Here is a 9,885-nt window from a genome sequence, read left to right on the forward strand (position 1 = left end):
CTTTACTGAATTACACACTGAGAATAGTTACGATTGTACATTTAATCTTTACATATCGTTTACCACAATTTATTGTTTTTAAAGTTTATTATTATTATTATTTTTCAGTAATCTCTATGCCACGTATATGGCTTAAACTTAGGGCCCTGAGATCAAGAGCTGCGCGCTCCTCTGAGCCAGTCACGACTCCCTGTTTTACCGGTGTTTTTAATATGGCTTTTTTTTTTTGCCTTAACAAATTTGTGTGTGTGTGTGTGTGTGTGTGTGTGTGTGTGTGAGAGAGCGACTGAGCAAGAGAGCACTTCAGCGCGGAGCCTGGTGCAGGCTCCAGAGGGCTTGAATGGGTCGAACTCACGAAGCGGGAGGTCACGTCCTGAGCCTTCATGTTGGGGGGGGGCCGGGGGGGGGTTGGGATGGCCGCTGACCAGGTGGGCCTCACCCTTGTCCCCAGAGAGCTCAGGGCTCTGCCAAGGCAGCTGGGCACAGACTCCTCACCCACTGCTCCCCGAGGGACCCCACCCAGAACCAGCCTTCCCAGAGGAGACCTGTCTGGGAGTGTCCACTGAGCCCCCAGACCTGAGGGGCAGCACGTCAGTGTGAAGGATTGCAGGCAAACTGGGATCAGAAACTACAGAGCACAGGGTGGTGTGTAAATCGCAGCCCTAAGCACTGGGGTCTCTTGACATTTTAGAAGCTCCTTTTCTAAAAGTTACTTTCCCTTAATCCCACTTCTCAGACACCCTGAAGATGGGGATCACGTGCCGCAGTGGAGTCAGCACCGGTCCCTCAGGTCCCCCTTCAGTGCCCGCAGCAGACCTCACTAATCCCTCCCAGCACCGTTCTCCGGGGGCATTCCAATCCCGGCCAGCCCAGACCTGCAGGGGCTCCCACCACCCACTCGCGTCAGCCCTCGAAACGAGAAAATCCTTTCTTAATGGTTTCTCTGGGTTTACGGTGCCCTGGTGGCAATGCGGCCTGGCACACACGATTCCCTGCGCCCTCCTCTGCTGCTCGGCCCACAGACACGTAAGGCAGAGCTACCGCTGGGCCGCCTGTGTTGAGCGTCTGACTCGATTTCAGCTCAGGACAGGATCTCACAGTGCGAGGGATCGAGCCCTGCGTCAGGCTCTGTGCCACCATGTGGTGCCTGCTTGGGGTTCTCGCTTCACTCCCTCTGCCTCCCCCCCCACTCACTCGTGCCAGCATTCTCTCTCTCTCAAAATAAATAAACTTAAAGAGACAAAAGTAGAGGCACCACTGGCTTATAGGTATGTGCTTTGTGCAAGTTAGAGAAAGGTACCCGTCACCTTGGGAGGAAACTCCAGTGCCGGGACTCGCCCCCGCAGCCAGGTTTGCAGTGCACAACCTAAACAACCTTACCTGGCCACCCAGTTCCAGAGAAGCAGCATGGGAGCCGGGTCCAAACACGAATGATGACCTCACTCTTTGCGAGACTTCAGGATAAAAGCTATTGATGTTCTGACCCGTAAGGAGCTCCACGCAATCAACGCTCACAGGAGCCATGAGGTTAAAAAGTCAGTGAAGAGTCTCTCCCTGTAAAACCACCCGACCAAATGGCCTGGCAAGCGGCCGGCGGCCTGTGCAGGCCCCAGGCGGGCCTGTGGTCCCTGAAGGCCACCGGCAGGAAGGCACCGTGGGAATCTCCGGGCCCACGAGGAAGGCTACAGCCTCCCGCTTGCCAGTGGGTCTCAAAGGTCCCGGGGAGCCACCCTCTGCCCGTAGTCAAGGTCCCGCTGAAGCAGCGACAAGAGAAGGCAGCCGGGCGCAGAGCTGGAGGTGCTGTGGGCCCTGCTCTCTGCTCTGGCCTCGGGCGGGGAGAATCCAGCCACAGAAAGTCTCTCCTCCCTGGGCTGCTGCCTCAACCAGCATCTGTCTGGAGGCCACACCACCAGCTGCCGCCCGGGCGGCGATGGCGCCCCCGGGGGTCAGCTGTGCAGCCTCTGGTGTGGGTGGTGGTCCAGCTTCTCCAGCAGATCGTCCTCCATGGGCTCCTCCAGGACGTCCCTGTGTAATGGGGTGACTGGGAGGCTGTATGGGGCTCTCTGGAGAGGGACCCGTGTGCCCCCAGGAGAGTGTGAGCACCACCCAGAGAGGCCCTGCTCCCCATTCAGGAGCCCTCAGACGCCCTCGCAGCTCGGGGAGGACTGGGGACGGATTCCAGCTCTGGGATGTGAGCCTGGAGTCAAAGGCCCGGGAGGATGCCCTCCACGCCGGCCGGCAGGGCGGTGCCCAGGACGGCGGCTACAACGCGGCACACGCTCACGGGGGCATGGGTCCCCACCGCTGGCCTGTGCTGGCGGAGGACGGAATCCAAGCCACCGTGGGGAAGGAGGCTGGGCTTCCTCCGGCCGCCTGCCTCCGTCCACCAACAGAACCACCTGGAGACTGAAGGAGCCCGGGAAGGTAGTCTTACACAGCAGCCCTGGTCCAGCCCAGAAGCCAGGGGAGGGTGGTAGGCAGGCAAGGTGCGGGGGGCTTGTGGGAAGTGTCACTGTCACAGAGGATGCCCGCCTGCCCGCCGCCTCCCCGCCCCTCCCCGCCTACCCCCAGAAGGTCCATCGTCCTCCACACACCTGAACAAGAGCTCCACAGTCATGTGACAGGAGGCATCCGGGTCCCCAGCGAGGGACTGCAGGGGAGTGCGGCGGTCCCACTTGTGAAGGAAATTCTGTGAAGTTGGGGGGGGGAGCCAGTGGGTGTGAGTCCCACATGACCAGCTTCTTCCCCTCCGGCGTCGGCCAGGCCTCCAGGGCAGGGAGCTGAGCTCATGCCAGACGCTGGGGTCCAGGGCCCAGCAAGGCCAGCCGGATGCCTGCCAGCCTCCCTCCCCCCACAACCAAGCAGCTGAGAACCTCACAGATCAGGTGTCCAGGGCATTGCAAGAGGCCCCGGCAGCCTGGGAGGGCAGCACCAAGCCCCGCGGGCAGGACGGAGCCTCGGCTGAGCACTGCGTGAACCCAGCACAAACTCCCACCCCCGCCCAGGTCCAGGGGGCCTGGCTGGCAGCTTCATGCCACTGCTGGCAGGCCAGAGACCAGCGCAGAGGCCGCCCGGGCAGGGGTCTCGGATACCTTCAGAATCAGAGCCAGAAACAGGTTGACCCAGATGACCGACGACACCAGCCACCATAACACAAAGTACATCTTCGACCACCTGTGGAGAGGGAGCCACAGGGGCCGCCGTGAGCCACACATGCGATGGGTCCACGCAGCGAGGACGGCGCGCATGAGGGCGCACACAGCAGGGACCAGCGCACATGGTGGGGACAGTGCACACGAGGGCGCGCACGCAGAGGCTCTCAGGAGTCCTGCCGGTAACTCGGTGACGCCACCACTCCCGCTCTCCAGCCGCCCCAAGGAAGGCTTCTGGAAGTGGCCAATGAGTTGCCAAGGCAGCGTGGACGGCAAGCGGCAAGGCTGGGATTCAAGCCCCGGACCATCTGCTGGGGCGGGTCGGAGCTCCCCAGGCCCCAGGCTCTCTGCCCCACAGCCCTGCCCCCGGGGTCCCCTGCAGCCTGACGAGCCACAGCCCTTGGCAGTCCCCGGGAGTGGTGAGCCCGGGGTGACAGGGCAACACAGCGATCCAGCAAAGCAGTAGGGGCGGGGCTCACTCACGGCCCCAGAAGCGCCCATAGGCGTCCAGAAACACCTGCCAGTTGTTCACCACCATCACGTTCCACAGAGTGATCAGGGCGGCCTGCGGGGACACACGCACAGGTCCGGGAGGGCCAAGGGAACAGGCGGGAGGGCAGGGGGCCCACAGGGCAGGGGGCGCCGGGCTCACGGCGAAGTCATCCAAAGCCTGGCCCAGGACTCCAGCTGCTCGAAGCTTCCGCAGGGCGCCCGAGCCGTTGCCAGGGGCCAGGCTGCGGGACAGGGCAAGCTGGTCAGGGCGGGATGGCAGAAGCTGGGCCGGAGCACCACCTCAGCCCCTGCAAGGCTTGAAGGGGCAGAGCAGGCGGAGGAAGAAAGGCTGGTCCCCAGAGATGCCCTGGGGCAGCCAGGGGCCCAGAGCTGCAGAGGAACCTGGAAACCGAGTTTCCCAGACAGTGGCTCCAGGCCGGGGCTGCATAGGCGGCACCAGGGCACCAGGCTGGCCCCGCCGGAAGGTCCCAAGCGGGGCACGGGGGTGGGGGTGGGGCCCCTGCGCTGCACAGGCTTCAGATAGGCTCTGGGTACAGAGCCTGGGGTGGGGGGGAGGAGGAGGAGGGAAAGGGGAGAGGGGGAGTGGAGGGGGAGTGAGAAGGGAGGATGGGGGAAGGGGAGGTGGTGGAAAGCAAGAGGAGGTGCTGGGGACAGAGGCTGGGGCCCTAGCTGCTGGGCCCTCCTCCCCTAGAGAAGGGGAAGAAGAGGAGAGAGGGAAAAGGAGGGACAGGGAGGCAAAGGAAGACAGACTCAGAGGCCCCTCCCTCAGGGAGACCACCCCACAGGGCCACCCAGGCTCACACTCCTCCACACCCCCAGACCCCACCCCAGACCCCACACCCCCAGACACTCCCTTTGGCGCCTTCGGGCCCCACCTCACCTGCTGTTTCCAGGAGCCAGGACGGCGCCCCAGAACAGGTTGATGCCCAGGATGGCCAACCCATAGTACAGGACCTGGGGGCGGGGCCAGGCCGGGTCAGCTCCACAGGCACAGCCTTGGGGGCCAGGCCGGGCGTGCGACTCCCGGCCTGGACCCCAGGCATGGCTATGGCTGGCCTTCCCCAGCAGCACCCGGACTCCTCCTCCGGGGCGCCCTCTCTGGGCCCCCAACCTGCCCCACAGGGAAGGAACAAGGAGCCGCCTCCACAGGGGAGCCACAAAGATGAACTAAGGGCCCAGGGAAGGACGGAGGTGGCCGAGCCAAAGCGAGACTGACCACCCCTTCTCCAGGACAGGTGTGGCAGCAGAGGCAAGAGGGACCCCTACTCTGGGGAGCAGAGGAAGAGGCCCTAGGGGAGGGGCCCCAGGGGAGGGACAGGCAGGAACTGGCCAGGCCTCTCCAGGAGGTGATGATGTCCAAGGAGCACCACTCAGCAGCCCCATGCCACAACGAGATGAGGCTCCCAGTGGCCCCTGACCTGTCCCCACCTGTCCCCACCAGGCACAGCGGGTGGAGGAAGGGGCACACAGCCCAGACTAACCCGGCCCCTTCTGGGCCTCCGTTCCCACTGCTGGCCCCGTGCCGAGAGCAGCATCAGGACCCCCTGTCCTGGGAGGGGCCGTGGGGCAGAGCCGAAGGCACCTGGGCAGCAAGGTTGGCTCTAGAGGTGGGCGTGTCCGGGTTGTCCCTCTGCCAACATGGCCGGGGGCTCTGAGATCCTTCTGGGCAAGGAGGGAGGGCCAAAACCCCATGTGGGGTCTATGGGGGCTTCAGGGACCCCTAGTGCCTCTTGCACTTTTAAAATTGTCGTCTCGAGGCGCCTGGGTGGCTCAGTCAGTTAAGCATCTGACTCTCGATTTTGACCAAGGTCATGATCTCGAGGTTCATGAGACCGAGGCCCCACATCGGGCTCTGCGCTGACAGTAGGAAGCTTGCTTGGGGTATTTAATCTCCCCACCCCCGTCTCTCCCTCTCTCAAAATAAACTTATAAAAAAAGAAAAGAAGAAAAGGAAAAGAGTGTCTCCATAAGGCCCGTGACCCAAACACCGTGAGGGATTCCAAGTGACCAATAGGATCTCGGCACAGAGAGGGAGCGTGGTCCAGCGGCCCTTCCCGCAGACCGGTCCTGAGGGCCACCCTCTCGGGTGGCAGGAGGCCCTCCGGCTTCCCGGGCTGCACACACCGCCGCCCCACACTGGGCCCCCTCCCCCAGAGCAGCCGCCCACGCTCACCCCCAGCCTCCGGCCCCCGCCCCCGACCGCCAGAGCCGGCCACACTCACCACCAGGATGCCGCCGCCGAAGGCCCGCATGTTCCTGATCAGGTCCAGGATGGTACTGGCCACCACGGCCATCAGCTGAGGACACAAAGGAGGCAGGGCCCTGTTCTTCCCGGTCCCACCGAGGGGCATCGAGCCTGCTCGCCACCCTGGCCTGACCTGGAAAGGCAGGAGGGGCCCAGCAAACTACCAGCCTACACACCTGTACACACCCCCCAGTCAGCTGTCCACACACACCTGTACACCCTCCACTGTACACATGCATGCGTGCACACACACACCTGTATACACACACACAAACACCTGTATACACACACACACACACACGCCTGTACACCCCCCACTGCACACACACACACACACACGCCTATTTCCATATACCCCCATTACACACGCCTGTATACACCCCCCACATTACACACACATGCCTGTATACACCCCCCACTACACACACACCTGCACACACACCCCACAGTACACACACACAGCTGTACACACACGCCACAGCCACCTGTAAACACCCGCACACACGGATACATCCGAGTCCAGCACACACACTCGTATTCATACACACACACCTATGCTCACATGCCACCATCACAGGTGTGCCTCAGTTCCAAGGCCCCTGGGGAAGCCCCGGAGCGCAGCCCACGTCACACGGCCGGCAGACCGGCTGAGGCCGGGCCGATGAGCGGTCTCTGGTCCGGACGCTCCCAACACGCACAGACCCGGGGAGGCCAGGTCAGCCCCGGCACTCGGGTCGGAGAAAGGGAGCTTCAGAGACGCAGCCCGGCGCCCGTCTGGAGGGCCGCTCCCCTCACGTGCAAGCCTGAGCCCCAGGGAAAGGCCTTCCAGATGGTCCATTTGCCGCACGCGATGTGTCAGAGCCTGACGCTAGATGCCGGCGTGTGACTATGTGCACGCACACAGGACGTTCACACGGGTACCCATAACTGCTTGTGGGTGTGGTTATGTACATGTGTGTGCACATACAGCACACCTATGTACTATAACCGCAAGTGGGTGTAGTTGTGTGCAGGCGTGTGCATATGGTTCGTGCATGCGTGGCAGCACGTGGCCGTGCTCATGGTTACACGTGTTGGGTGTATGCAAGTGATGAGGCGTGGCTGCCGTGCTACACGTGTATGGTGTGTGTGTAGTTACACATATGGGCGTGTTACCGCGTGCGCTCTCATGTGTGGATACATGTGCATGTCACACGTGAATATGCACCGAGATGCACGTGTGTGTGTGTGTGTGTGTTGTGTGCTTAGGAGCGTGTGTGAGATCTCACGCATGTAGGGGACCGTGTGCATACGTGTCATCACATGCACATACGTGTGCAGCGTGCATGGAAGGCTGGGTACAGCTGCCCCCACCTGCACCCAGCGCCCCAGGCCACCTTCAGACGGGAACTGCTAGGAACCAGGTAGCCCCCGACGGGACAGGTGCCATGCGTGGCTCAGGGGGAAGGACTCGGACTCGTAGAAAGGGGTCTGATGTCCTTGGGTTCTTCTCTCCTGGAAAGTTCTCGGGAAATCGGGAGGAGCAAACTCCCTTCGCGCCGGGTGGGTGCTGGGCCTAGACGCCCTGCCCCTCCCCCCCCCGCACCCCTCCCCTCCAGTCCGGAGTCCCCCCTGGTTTCAGAGAAATCCAGTCTCATAGATGGTCCCAAGCCACCGGGTCCCTGCGTCAGGAGTCCCGGAGACCAGCACCCCAGCCTCCCACATGGCCCATGCCTGCCCTGGGGGTCCAGGAGGGGTGGACCTTGACCAGTCCCGCCTTCGCCTCTCAGTCCTAGAAGCCACTAGGAGCCCAGACCAATGGCCTTGTAGAAACCTCAGGATGCCTGGGAACACACAGGTTCCGGGGCTCCAGACTCTGCCCCCTGCAGCTGGCTAAGGCGCCCCACACGTGCACAAAAGCAGGTCTGGGCGGCTCTCATGCCCCTGACTGCCCCCCAGCATTGCCCGGCTGCTGTACAGGGTTGGGGACACACCCCAAGGGGTCCCTCCCTTGTCCCTCCCTGCCCAGGCTCGCCCACACCCCAGAGCAATGCTGCGGTGGGGGCAGGGTGGGGGGGGCAGTCAGACACGCACCTTCATGCCGGGGATGACGCGAAGGAACCAGAACACGATGAGCATGTTCACCAGCCGGGCCATGTCCCACAGCGACAGCAGGCCCAGCATCTCTGGCTCCCTGAGGGGACACACGGGACACGGTTGGGGGGGCCTCGAGAGCCCGGCGACAGGAAGACCGGGAGATGCGTGTTCAGACTCACCGAGAGCAACGAGGAGGGGGCTTCCATCTCGGGTACAGCCCAGAGCCCGGACCGCCCACACCCCTCAGCCCACAACAGCGCTGGTCAGGGCACAGCCCCTCACACAGGTGCCCGGACGCTGTGCCCGATCTGGCACACCAGACGCTGAGACGCCGGAACGCCCCGACTCAGGTCCCAGCCCAAGTGGAAGAGACCGGGTCCCGAGCCGGCCCCATCCCCGTCCAGTCCGCTGTCACCCAACCACCCTCCTGTTTCAACCCCCTCCCCCGACCTGTCGCCTGCCCCTATCGCCTCTCCTGCGATGCCATCCTGTATCCTGACCCCCGAGGTGTCCCTGTGGATAACTATGCTCCTTTCTGCCTAAATGGAAACTCATTCTCATGCAAAATGCTCCCATGACTCTAGGACAAAAGCAGAGTTTCAGGGCACTCGAGAAATGAGGTGGCCGGAGCCCTCCCCAGATGGGTCTCCTCGACAGAGGAGACAGCTGGGGCAGCTGGCCCACTCCACCGGCACAGGACCAACCTCCAGAGACACCATGGCCGGGGGCGGCACTTGGGCTGGCTGGGGCAGCTGTGCTCTGGGCAGCGTGACCCGACAGCCACAGGTCACACTTCGAGGCGCCCTGGCCAGACGTTGACACTGCTATGTGCCCAGATCCGGGGGCGGTGGGGCTCCAACAACAACATGAATTCAGCAGCCCCGCCCCTGCCTCCGCCCCCACCATCTGATGGGGTGGGAAACTCTGGATCCGGAGGTGACAAGCCAAGGTCCCCTGGCTCCCAGCCCATCCTGGGCATCTCCGGGAACCCCACGCCTCATCCTGGGGCCCCCTGTGTGGCTTGTCACAGCGCTGGGCACACTATCAATCTGAAGGTGCTTCAGGACCCCTCACCGGATCCCCAAGAGCGGCGAGGGGGGGTTCTGCTCCTACGGTCCTCAGAGGGCCGAGCTCAGAGCCACCTAACACTGGGGCACTGGGCCCCGCAGTAGCCCGAGCAGACAGGCAGGGGCGCGGGGCACCCTCCCTGGAGCCTAGGGGCGCTGGCTGCTGTGGCTGCCCTGGGTTCTGTGTAGTCACATACCAGCTGGGGTGCAGGAGCTGGTACACAGCCAGAGTGGAGATCTCCAAGACCTCACCTACAAGACAAGAGAAGGCGTTGCTACAGCGACACTAACCCAGGTGCCTCCTGATGACTTCTGAAGCCCGTGTGCGAAGCGCTCCCTCCACCGGGGTTCTGGGAGGCGCCAGAGCTCCGTCCCTGGCCCCACAGGCTGTTCCAAACATGGGACCTCCTGCAGCTGAGAAAGACACTGGGGTTCAGGCCCTGGTGGCCTGTGCACATGGAGGGTGGGCACCGGAGAGGGTGGGGAGCCCAGGGCCAAGGACAGACCTGGGACCCGCCTCTCAGGCTGTCTTCGCTCCAGTCAGCCACATACCAGAATGGCTGCCACGATGCACACACCACGCGTGGCCCCCCACCCCCCCAGGTTCTGGGGAAAGGGTGCCTGAGCCCCACTGCTCCTCCTGCCCCCCACGTCAAGGTCCCACCGTCCTTGGGGTCTGTGGCTGGGGCCAGGTCAGCTGGCGCTCCTGGGAGCTCCTCCGGACCCCCTCCCCCAGGGGCAGGGGATGCAGCCTGCCCAGGACATTCAGATGCCCAGAAACCCCGCCTCCTGTCGGCCCCAGGGGCCACCGACCCCGCAACGGTGCACTTGG

General features: G+C 63.3%; 1 pseudogene; it reads right to left on the reverse strand.

Moving 5' to 3' along the window:
- Positions 1-1,946: 1,946 nt before the first annotated feature.
- LOC115284826 overlaps positions 1,947-9,885 on the reverse strand; it is a 14,211-nt pseudogene continuing 6,272 nt past the window's right edge.

This window comes from Suricata suricatta, unplaced genomic scaffold (genome assembly GCF_006229205.1).
Source record: "Suricata suricatta isolate VVHF042 unplaced genomic scaffold, meerkat_22Aug2017_6uvM2_HiC HiC_scaffold_219, whole genome shotgun sequence".
Taxonomy (NCBI): Eukaryota; Metazoa; Chordata; class Mammalia; order Carnivora; family Herpestidae; genus Suricata; species Suricata suricatta.